The 11,933-nt window shown below is 40.6% G+C and overlaps 1 protein-coding gene across 1 annotated transcript in view; it reads right to left on the reverse strand.

Moving 5' to 3' along the window:
• The window catches only part of STK17B (serine/threonine kinase 17b), a 93,295-nt gene extending 85,636 nt beyond the window's left edge, over window positions 1-7,659 (reverse strand). The window contains exon 1 of the mRNA XM_075179945.1: window positions 7,580-7,659. The gene's annotated coding sequence lies outside the window, so the exon portion shown is untranslated. The remainder of the gene's footprint in view (window positions 1-7,579) is intronic.
• Between the last annotated feature and the right edge of the window lie 4,274 nt (window positions 7,660-11,933).

Consider the following 11,933-nt stretch of genomic DNA (forward strand, 5'->3'; position numbering starts at 1 on the left):
CAGTTGCCGCCACAACTTCTGAGAACACGGGGAATAAGTTTCCTGTTGGCTATCCAGCAGAAGATATTAAAAAAAAAAAAAAAACTTTGGGACACAAGATTACTCCAAGTTGTGAGATGACCACAATAACAAAAGCATTTCTATAACCAGAAGAGGAAGTAGGTTAAGTTGAGATAAATGATGAAGTACAGTCATGATTGCCAGCAGCTGAATTTGACATTTATACTATGGTTCTCCACCTTCTACTGTCTCTCCTCATTTCCACCGTACCACACCAGTTAGCTGTTTTGAAATGCTTGTTTGCCTACGGCTGCTTTAAAATGGAATTCTTTAATGTAGTTCAATGTTTACCAGACCCATACCTTGAACGAATTTAGCAAATGCAGGTCTGAAAAGGAGTTTCTTTCGTCCTCTATATCCAAATATAGATTCCTCAGTATTCATTTAATGTGCATTTAGCTCAAACCTGTTGAATTTCAGGAGAAAGAACAGCATTGCCTTCATATCCTACATGTAATTGACCCTTTTCTCTGCAGAAATGAAGCATGGAATACCTATCCCTATGCAGTTTGGTTATAAGGTTTCTTGGATGGACAACTGGTAGAAAGAGACTGTTTGGGGCTACGACTGGCTCTCTTTACAGCAAATTGACTAGAAAAGAATTTATCTATTATATATAAGCCTAGCAGCGTGTATTAGTCTGTGTGTGGAAAAAAAAACCAACAAGCTGCAGCGCCACCTGCTGGGCGGAGTTATACACGGACCTACTAAATTCTTAGCATTATCTAATATATAACAGTAAAAGCCTAGCGGCGTGTGTTAGTGTGTGTGGAAAAAACTATTTTCTCAGAAAGGGCTCATCCAAACGACCTGAAATTTGGTATACTGACATTATTTGACAAAAAAAAAATAGAATAGTGAAGTCAGTTAACTTCCATCATCCCCCCTTCCCCCCGTGGGAGGGGTAGTAAAGGCTAAATTTACGAGTTGAGGGGTCAAACTCATTTTCATGAGGTAATTTTACCTCATGTACACACATTAAAAAGGGCGCTTGCGTTGGGAAGTAACGCTCTTCCCCTGAGGAGGCCTGGGCTAGGCCCAAATGCATGACAAGAGCCTTTTTAAGACCTTAAGTAGCTTGATTTGACTAGAATTCATGAGTATCATGCACGGGTTAACTTGTTTCCATAGATATTTGTAGAAGCCAAATCTCTAGAAGCTCCTCAGGGTTGACTTCTTTCACTTTCTTAGATAGCCCCATAAAATAGTAAGTTGTTCTTTCCAAACTTAAGTTTATGTATGCAATAGATGTGTATTCAATGGAGGAGATTCTCTGTGCTGTCCTACCGTTTTCTCATTTTCTGTAGGTCTTGCCTCAGAAGAGAGATCAGTTTTCACCTCAGTTATATGATCACTGACAGTAATGTGGTTGACAGAGGGTTCAATTCTCTTCAAAGAGGCAACAGAGTTGCTTGCAGCGGTGCTTCGTTGAAGGGAAGGTGGCAAGGAATTTTGGGAGCACAATATCCAGGTTTATTTGGAAAGTGGACACCTCATTATTACTTTGCCATTGCATATGTTGAGGAATGTTTCAAGCACCGTAATGCTTGAAATTCACCCACTCTTCTGGTGGATGTGACAGCCACCAGAAATAAGAGCTTGTGCATATACCATTTGGAATCACTATTGTGCAGGGGCTCATATTGTTCTGATATTAGAGTTTCTAGGACTTAATTAAGGGTCTATTGTGCCACAAAGAAATTAATGCAGGAACAGATCTTTTTAGCTGCTCAGACAATTTTTCCCACCAAATCATCCGCCACTATTATTTTGTCCAGGAATTTGAATCTTTAATGTTCTGCATGCTAAGCGCTTCTGCAATCCCAACTGAAGGAAATAGTGTACCTATATTTGCATCCACAGAGTCAACCAATCTGACTTTGCACCAACTAATAAATAAATGTACTCCAGACTCTTTACTACACTCATGACATATATGTCTTGCTGTAATACTTCTGCTACCTTTTCTGAGGCTCCCTTGTGCTATAGTTCAATCTCGAGGTAATCAAGGATGAGGCAGAGACCACAGTTGTTCTAAACAGATTTCCAAAACCTGAGTGAGCCACTGCCAACGAGTCCAGTATGCTGCCACTTCCAACTCCCTTTTTCTATATTCCTCAATGTATGAAGGGTAATGGAGAGAATAATACAAAACGCAGACTGTAACGTCATGATTTTGTCAGAGAATCTATTCACAGTCCTTGGGGATCCTTGCAACAAGAGTAAAATTGTGTTACTTTTTTGTTTTGATTTGTTGCCAGTTAGTCTATTAGCATTAACCTGAACTTATTTGTCAACTGTTCAAACACTTCTTTGTCTAGGCTCCATTTTCCTGGACGAATCTGATGCCAGCTCAATTAGTCTGCCAGTGTATTGCCTAAGCCTAGGCCTGCTACGTGCAGGGTTGCCATGATTTTAGGTCATTTGCTGCTTATGTTAGGATCTGCATTACTTAGGTCATGACAGCCATACTCTTGGTGTTCCCTAGTCTGTTTAGAAAGGCCACCTATGAGCGATTGTCCAAGGAGATCTCTAAAGGTTCAGTGCTCTCCCCAGCACCTATTTCCCGGGCACACTGCTGGTTTTTACTTGCCACATGGCTCTTGGAGCCTAACAGAGTTCTATTATAATAGAATAAACTATTGTTTCTCCTATTAGAACAGGCACTATGTGAGCACTACAGGTAGGAGTGTGTTAGATCACTGACCACCAGTCCTGGCAGGTGTGAGCAATAACCTCCAGGCTACTTCTTAATGCCACCTGGCTGGCAAAATGTTCTGTGGAGAACACGGAGGTTTGTTCCACAATCGCGAATGATGTTGTTATTTTGCTTGCCAAACTGCTCTTACTTTCAAGACATTTTCATGCAACCTCTTTTCTCTCTATGACTATACTATTTCTGTTTCAAGATGAGCTCCCCATCCGCTGGAGCTTAGATCTGTGTTGATCACTGTCCATATAGGCTCAGACAGTGATATTCCCTTGTTTTTCAATTGAGAGACTTCCTTGTCTTGTTTGATAAATTAATCTAGGGTCTCAATTGCGTTGCCATTGGTCGAGCACATCTAGCTGGAGACTTCTCATATGTAACCTTACCCATGGCTGGACACTTATGGTTAATGGAAACATGCAGTCTGAGACAAATTCTTTTCCATGACTGTTGTTGTTGTTGTTGTTATTGAACTTGGTAAGTCAACTGCTATAACTTCTGGAGGTATATTTACTAAATTGCGAGTACGAAAGAGTGGAGATGTTGCCTATAGCAACCAGATTCTAGCTATCATTTATTTAGTACATACTACAAAATGATAGCTAGAATCTGAATGGTTGCTATAGGCAACATCTCAACTTTTTCAAACCCTCAGTTTAGTAAATATACTCCCTGAAGTCTGTCTTCTGACATGGAGGCTTTATCCTTTTTTTGTACAAATCCATACTAGGAATTTTAGCTGCTGTGAGGTCATTAGATGACTCTTCAAAGTCTATTATACAGACATGCTTCTATTTATGGGAGTACTGTAATTCCTTGTTTTCTGACAAACATCATCAATACTACCAAACACATTGGTATGTTTAAAATGGTTTCAAATGCATTATAACAAATTATATATCTCTTTCTCAATGTTGGACAAATCATGTCTTTTTTTTTTGCAGTAACTAAAAAATGTGCCCAGCCAAAGAAAGTTAGGAACCAGGGAGTAAATGTATGAAACGTCAATTTCTGCATTTACCCTGTGGACTTTGCTATTGCAGTGCATTCCAAATAATGCGCAATATTCATCTAGATTGTGGTTGTACAATACTATAAACAAAAAAATAAATACTGACACAGCAGACAGACACGATGTAGCAGGCTACCAAAAGAAATATACATACAGATAATATGTATTTAGGGGTAGATGTTTGTGTTTTAAATGTACAATGTAGCTACCATATGAACGGTAAATTAGACATGTAGACAACACTTGATCAGTATAAAAGCTGGCAGCATTTGTGTGGCTAGTATACACAAGCTGTATGTATGCACTTTGTTTAATATAGAGGTGCATATTGACCGCCTATCACTACTCTGTAAACCTACAGTTTTAATGTTTGAATTAGCTATATAGTTTTTTCAAACACACCACAAAAATAGACCCTGTTATTGTGAGAAGTATGCAAAGTATGAAATCTTCAATATAGAGACTGACACAACAGTAAATTAAACAAAGTGTGTGGCCAGTACACTTAGTAAATAGTGATGTAAAATCCTGGATGCACGTACAGTCTACCAGGAATAACAACCATAAATTATATTTCTTCTTCACTACCATTTGTTTCATTTACTGTTGTGTCAGTCTCTATATTGAAGATTTCATCAATAGACATTTATTATTTGAACGGAGTTTGCTTCTGCTCAAATCAGACACGCATACGATCATCCTTTTATGGAGTCAGCGTTTTAAGCATTATTTTAAATGTAATCATTCTGAGATATATATATTTGTTGTATTCAAAATATTAATATTTTTCATAACATTTTTTTTAGTATTGGTCAAAAAAGATTTTTTAGATTTCAGACAAGGTCCTCCATCTTTTCTTCTTTTTCATTTATATCAAATATTTTTGATATTACTCAATCATTATTGTGGTTTGTTCACTGGCGCACCTTACTTTGTATTTGTTTAGGAAACTGAGCGGTAGCTGCTAAAGACCCCCACCGTGTGAAGAATTCTTTTATGAAGAAATAGGAGAGACAAGAGTGCTCAGAGACACTAAATGCTAATTGCTTGGTCACCACTATGTGAAGTCGAAACTGTGTGCAATCAAAACAGTACATTTTCAACTTCAGATATTGTTATGCCCCAACTTCACCGGCTAGGATGAACTTTATATCTACCAACATCCAATTGAGCGGTTTAATAATTTTAGATAAGAAATTTATTGATATTCAGCATTCTATCATGAGTTGGACTTTATTTAACTTTAAAAGCAAAGACAAGTCTAAAGAGCAAGTGACAACAAAATGGTCTGTTATGAGCACTGGCGGATTTGTAAAGCACTTATATTATTATTTGTATAAGACAAAGTCAATAGTGTTTTGCTAGATATATCAACTGAGTGAAACTTTTAGGCAGGAATAAATGTTATGGTTCACTATTGTCCTGATCGCTTGTTTAAAGTGCTGAAAAATAACTTGTGTTCACTAGGATTCAGTGCGCATCATGTCAAGCTAACCATAGTATGTTTTCATGGATGTGCATGTCCATTTCATGCTGAAAAAAGAGAAAACTAAGTTTCGCTTCATCTGCTTTGAGCATTAGCTTTTGATATTCTTAATGAATGACTCCTCTCTGTTTCCATTCTACATGTTCAGTTGAACAAGAATGTGTTCACAAGTCTGAGCAGTGCATGTTGAAGTTATACTGTGACAACAATGCATTAAAACAGCAACAAGCTTTGCGATCATTAAGCCTTACACCCTCACACATCACTAGTTCACACACTAAACCTGGGCACACACGATAGGTTTTTCACACGATTATGGTGCCGATCACACAATAAACGACTGTTGGGTCCGATATCACATTAGTGTGAACGTTCCCTGTACAATGTTCTTTACAAAGCCTAGTACATTGTACAGCCTGCGCCTCCTTAAATTACCAGTAAAACAGCACGAATCTTAGTGTGGCCCGTCAAAGTGACGTCACTGGAGCCTGCCGGGATCTTCATTCGTCGGAAGTGTTTGACGTCTGTTTTTCAAGCCGTCACTATTTGCACTCTGTTGTGGGATTAGACGTTCAGTGTCATCATGTCTGTGTATCCGATGTCAGGGTTTCTATGATCAATGTAAGGTACCCAACCCCTTGAGAATGATAATGTATTTTTTTTGTGCTAGTTTGCACTGTCCTGAATAAAATGCATAGGAATAATATGGGTATCCAAAAAAAGGCATATCATTTAAAAACTAGACAACCTACAGTGAAAGAGAGTACCCCTGAGTTTGTTGAAGCTGGATGGGGGAGAATTAGGCATTATACCTCCCGCCATCTCTGCACTACGTTTCTATAGTGTAGGAGGCATTATTGTCACTAGACAATGGCTATTGAGTGGGCACATCATTAGAAAGATTATAGCTCTTTCAAATTTCTTGGGAGTCGGTATAGGGGAGATCTGGGCTTTGTAAATCCTTCCCCAGTTTTTGATTTCTGTAGTGTATAGTGTAATTTGTCTTGTGATCACACATGATCAATAAAAAACATCTAAAGGGATAGATACATTGTTTGAAAGAGAGTAGTCCCCTCTTTCAAACTAGGGTGCCCCCAAGTCTTTAGATGCCAGCATGGGGGACACAGGGCACGTTTAGCACTGCAAGCTCTGTGACATCATTAGTTGACTCTTCTCCCAACCCTCAAAGACAATGCAAACAGGTGGATGGGTGAGTAGTTGTAGTACAGCTTTGAATCCCCTAAGTGCTAATGAGCACTTTAGTGGTATATATGCAGAATGAGTCCCACTCGTCTTTTGCACTGAAGGGGTTAAGTAATGGCAGTGTATTACTTAAGACGAAAGTCAGTTCTGCAACTCAACCACAATTTCTTTTAGGGGTATCTGAAGAATCCCCTCTCTTTCCCTTCACACCCCTCCTTAAAAACACTCTTGATACACAGGTCAGTTAATTTTATAATTGAAATTTAGTGGTCTAGTGCGATGTCAAGCAATATACATTACAGCAATTACTGTAACTTACCATGCAGTTCCTGCTCTTGGAGCCCCGGTGTAGTTTCCCCTTCTCCATAAAAACTCTTTGCAGCATTTACCGGCAGCCTAATGCTGCTGATAAACAGGGGAAGTGCTATGCACAGATCATTTCCATGGGTGAGGGATCCAGCGAAGCCAGAGGCTTCAACTGGATCCCATTGAAAATGACAGGTAATTAAAGCTTTTACAGCTTAATAAATTTGAGAACTTCGCAGTCCCCATATTGCTATATGGGGATCTAAGTTTAAAAGCGTTAAATGGGTTAGGGCAGGAGAAATGTATGATTTTTTTCCTGCATTTAACCCTTCATAAATTATGTGATGGCCATTTAAAGGATAAAATTGCTGTTTTCTCGGTTTCAAAGGCTGATTTACTAAGGTGCAATGTGTATCACTTGGGGGAAAAGGTTTTGTCCTTGAACAATTAGTAAAAAACGCTGCACCCCTTCAATTTTAACATATAGAACATGTAAATTAAGACAAATGATAAATGTTTGCAAAGCTACAGAATGTCATTACCAGGAACACAGATATACAGGGCAAATGTGCACAACCTAGATATTACTTTGACAGAAATGTGTTCACCGTTGTACACTTTAACACAGACTTCCACACCCAAAATGTGTCCATATTACCAGTATTAAAAAGAACGCTTCCTGACACAACTTTGCTCCACAACATATAACAAACGAAACAACCAAACGAACCTTGGTGAAAGAATAAATGTACTGTATTACACCATTCTAGCAGGTGTCATCTGACACATGTAAACTACTTACAAAATATGAAGATCTACGAAACGACCGTCCTCCTACTAATCGCTAAGTGTATGAATGCTGCAGACTCGCTGTCACACAACGGTTATCTTTTGAAACATGCAGCACTCATACACGTCTTTTCATGCCGTCATATTGTACCTGCCCACAACCAGGATGGGCCAATCGCTGTACCGTCCTCGGTTTACCACAAGCTGACTGGTTGCTTCTGCCTCCGGATTCATTGCAATATTGCTGTCAGCGATACACGTTAGTTAGAAGCGGTATCTTAAGCCGTACATTTTTATACATTCTAATAATACCTAATTCAATTTTGTCCTGGTCTTGAGTAACCTCAACGAAGCAATAGTGGAGTGCACCCTCTCCGATACTTGAAAACTAGAAGGGACAGCTAAGCAGGATGGTTTAAAAATCTTTTTTAATAATAGGTTAAAAGAAAATCAAGGCATTGAAGTTTATTAGAAAAAAATTGACACACAAAAATTGTTTTAAAAAAATCGCTGTGTAGTGTCCAGGAAATATCCGCTCACTTATGCTTGTACCCCACAGAGACGCGAGCAAAAGTGAACATTACTTTTTACTGTTTAATCGGTAAAAAAAAAAAAAAGCACAGTCACGATGTTCCTCGGAACATGGTGGCTAATTGAATCTGCCCATTAAATTCTTACCAGAAAGCAAAGCAGACCTGACAGTAGCATAACCCCACCCCCCGAAAAACCAGAGACTATTTCAGACATTAAAACAAGGAAAAATAACAACAGTTTGTATACCATTTAGGAATTATGTAAAATGAGGAAAATAATGATAAAGCTGTGTCTTTAGATCATATATATAAACCAATCATTATAATCATATAAAGGGCTTGATTCATCAAGGGAGCAATTCCTTGCGTATAATGCGCACAATTACTTTGCACATGCTAAGAACTGGGACATACGCCACAGAATGCAGGGGGCGTCCGATTCACCTTCGAGCACAAAGGCCACAACAGCTTACGATTTCAGGTTGGGAATGGGATGGATGCACCAGTGATGGGTAGTGCACGAATGATTAGTTCAAATGAACTAATCTTCAAAGTGAACTAAATCATTTAGTTCACAGCTCTGGCAAAGATTAGTTCACCAGGAACTAAAACAAGTGGGAGGAGTTAGAGACAAAGCCGAGCAGCTCCAGCAGCCTCACTCACTGACTCATGTACACTGGCTCTTTTGTTTCTATTCAGCTCTCTCATTTAATACTCATGAGTCAGTACCTCTAAACTACCAAAGGTGGCACTGCTGTGCTCAGACATTGTGTGAGACTCTGGGGCTGATCACTGACTATGAGTCATAAGTCATTCTGGCTGGAGTTCATTAGTTCATCTAGTTCATTTCACTCACACTGACTCATACGAGTCTCCGAATCATTTCACTCTTTAAATCATTTCACTCTTCGAATCTTTTCACTCTACGAATCTTTTCACTCTTCAAATCTTTTCACTCTTCGAATCATTTCAATCATTTAGTTCATTTAGCTCATGAGTCACAGGATACATTCCCTTCCCTGTAAGCTCAAGACACACTGCACTGCTGAGTGCTGCATGCTATATACTGTAGTTCTGTTTACTGCACCATATATACAGGGGAGATGTATTAAACCTTCAAGAGAGATAAAGTGGAAACGTTGACCATAGCAACTAATCATTTTCTGCCATTTTATAGACTCTGCTAGATAAATGACAGAAGCTGATTAGTCATAATTGCCAACATTATGTTGGATACGTCTGGGAGTTCCTGGAGCGAGGTAGGGGCCGGGGCTTTGCGAATTGCGCCATTTTAGCCCCACCCCAGTGACGTGATGCCTATTTTGGGTCTTTTTACAGCTGTAAAAATTCCCCCCTATGGTTTGATACATCTCCCCTATATCCTGATTGCACTGATCTCAATTTTAAAAGCAAAGAAGTTACACTTTATAATACTCTGAATTTGGGTCTTTTTCATTTGCATATTATGGAAATAAAAAATGAAAATGTAATTAACTTTGCAGAGCTCAACATGTCACTACTAGTTTTTGTATAAGTGATTGTCCTTTTTAAAATATTAAAAATGATCTGACATATTAAACTTATCTGATAATTTTAACAGGACTATAACTCATCTACAGTATGTGCAATAGACTAATTCTATGTCTCCAATCACTTCTCTCAGCAGTGTTCCAGAGCCAGTGATCTAACTGAACTAACTGAGCTAAATGAACTAATGAGTGAAATGAACTAATGAGTGAAATGAACTACTGAGTCAAATGAGTGAAATGAACTACTGAGTGACATGAACTACTGAGTGAAATGAACTAATCTTTTGAACTAATCTTTTGTGTGAACTAGATCAGAATGAACTAATCTTCAAAATGAACTAGATTTTTCATCACTAGGATACACGTAGTGCCTAGCAACGGGACGCTTCCTTGCTTCAGCGGACAGCGTGCCTGACCGCCCCTCTCCTCTTCCATTAACAGCTCGGCTGCCTCTATTTAAATGGTGCCAGAGTATCAGGTCACCTGTTCTCCAGCATTATTGTATGTTGCTGCTCCTGTTTTGGTTTTGACGCAGCTTCATCTGACTTCTCTCCTGGATTGTACCTGTTTGCCTCTGTTGTGACCCCGGCTTGTCGACCATTCTCCTGGATTTCGCTATTTGTCCTATCCTTGTGACCTCGGCATGTCTCTGTGGGTCTCCATGACCTGTTCCTGTTTAGTTTGACCCGGACCGTTCTGACCACTCTCTATCACTACTCTGGTAACTGTCAAGGAGGACCACAACCTGCGTACCCTTTGCAGCTAAGCCCAAGCCTCTTTGTGGGGCTCCTTGGTGAACACCAGGGGTACGTTAGTCTCCTTCTTCTAGTTCAGTGGCGTTAATACGAGTTAGTGGTTTCTGAGCATCTTGAGTTCACAGCGCTCTCTTAGCCAGACATTGGGTACTTTATTTTAAGCGCATATAGCACAATCGGCGACAAATTCCTTAACATCAGCATGAAGGGTGTGCCACCAGTAAAGATGTGAGTAAGAAGAAAGAGTATTCACAAACCCAGTATGGCCAGCAAATTTAGTGGTGTGAGCCCAAAGGAGAGCTTTAAAGAGAAGATGGGGTTCCAAATAGGAACAACCAACAGGAGGGGTCCTAGACAAAGTCCTAGTGAGAGTAGCAATATTGAAGGATTCAAATATACGAGGAGGTTTCGAGGCAGGACTAACAAATGACCGGCATAAAGCATCTGCCCAGCAATTCTGAGCACCGGAATGGTAGTTAAGTCTAAAGTCAAAGCGAGCAAAAAATGAGGACAACCAGGCCTGACGGGGGTACAAACAGCGAGCATGCCGAAGAAAGACAAGATTTTTATAGTCGGTATATTATAAACCTGATGAAGAGCTCCTTCTAAAAGATGACTCCACTCTTCGAGTCCACATTTAATGGCTAGCAATTCCTTTTTATTATTATTATTAATATCTATTTATAAGGCGCCACAAGGCATCCGCAGCGCCGTACAGAGACAAACAAAATCACAATACAATGGGAGACAGCACAGTACAGTAAACACAGCAACTCAGTACGCTCAATGCACAGCTAGAGAGGGCGGGGAAGGGGGAGGGAGGATCCGCAAACGACGGGGCCCAAGAAGGAGGGGGCGGAAGACAGGGAGACCCCCAGGGGGGAGGAGGGAGCGAGAGTGGACGTGGGGTGGAGGACCCTCGAGGAGGAGGGCTAAGTAGCTGGAGAGCAGAGTTAGAAGTGGTGGAAACAGGAGGAGAGATGGCCCTGCTCAGAGGAGCGTACAATCTAAGGGGAGGGGTGGACAGACAGAGAGACGCAGGGGAGAGAGGGAGAGTAGGGGGACAGAGGCAGAAGATAAGGTAGGAAGTTAAGTGGGAGACAGAAAGGCTTTAAGAAAAAGGTGGGTTTTTAGGGCCCGTTTGAAGCTGGACAGATTAGGGGAAGTTCTGATGGAGGGAGGGAGCTTGTTCCAGTGGAGGCGGGCAGCGCGGGCGAAGTTTTGGATACGCGCGTGGGAGGAGGTTATAAGGGGGGAAGAGAGGCGACGGTCAGAGGCAGAACGGAGAGGGCGGGATGGAGCATGAATAGAGAGGAGGGTTTAGATGTAGGGCGCAGTGGAGTTGGCGAGGGCCTTGTAGGTGAGTGTGAGGAGCTTAAAGAGGATTCTGAAGGGGAATGGGAGCCAGTGAAGGGCTAGCTAGAGGGGGGAGACAAAAGAGGAGCGACGAGAGAGGAAAATAAGCCTAGCTGCAGCGTTAAGGACGGATCGAAGGGGATCGAGATGAGAGTGGGGGAGGCCAGATTGTTCAGACAATTGCCAGACAATTC

The sequence above is a fragment of the Mixophyes fleayi genome, chromosome 7 (assembly GCF_038048845.1).
Source record: "Mixophyes fleayi isolate aMixFle1 chromosome 7, aMixFle1.hap1, whole genome shotgun sequence".
Lineage (NCBI taxonomy): Eukaryota > Metazoa > Chordata > Amphibia > Anura > Limnodynastidae > Mixophyes > Mixophyes fleayi.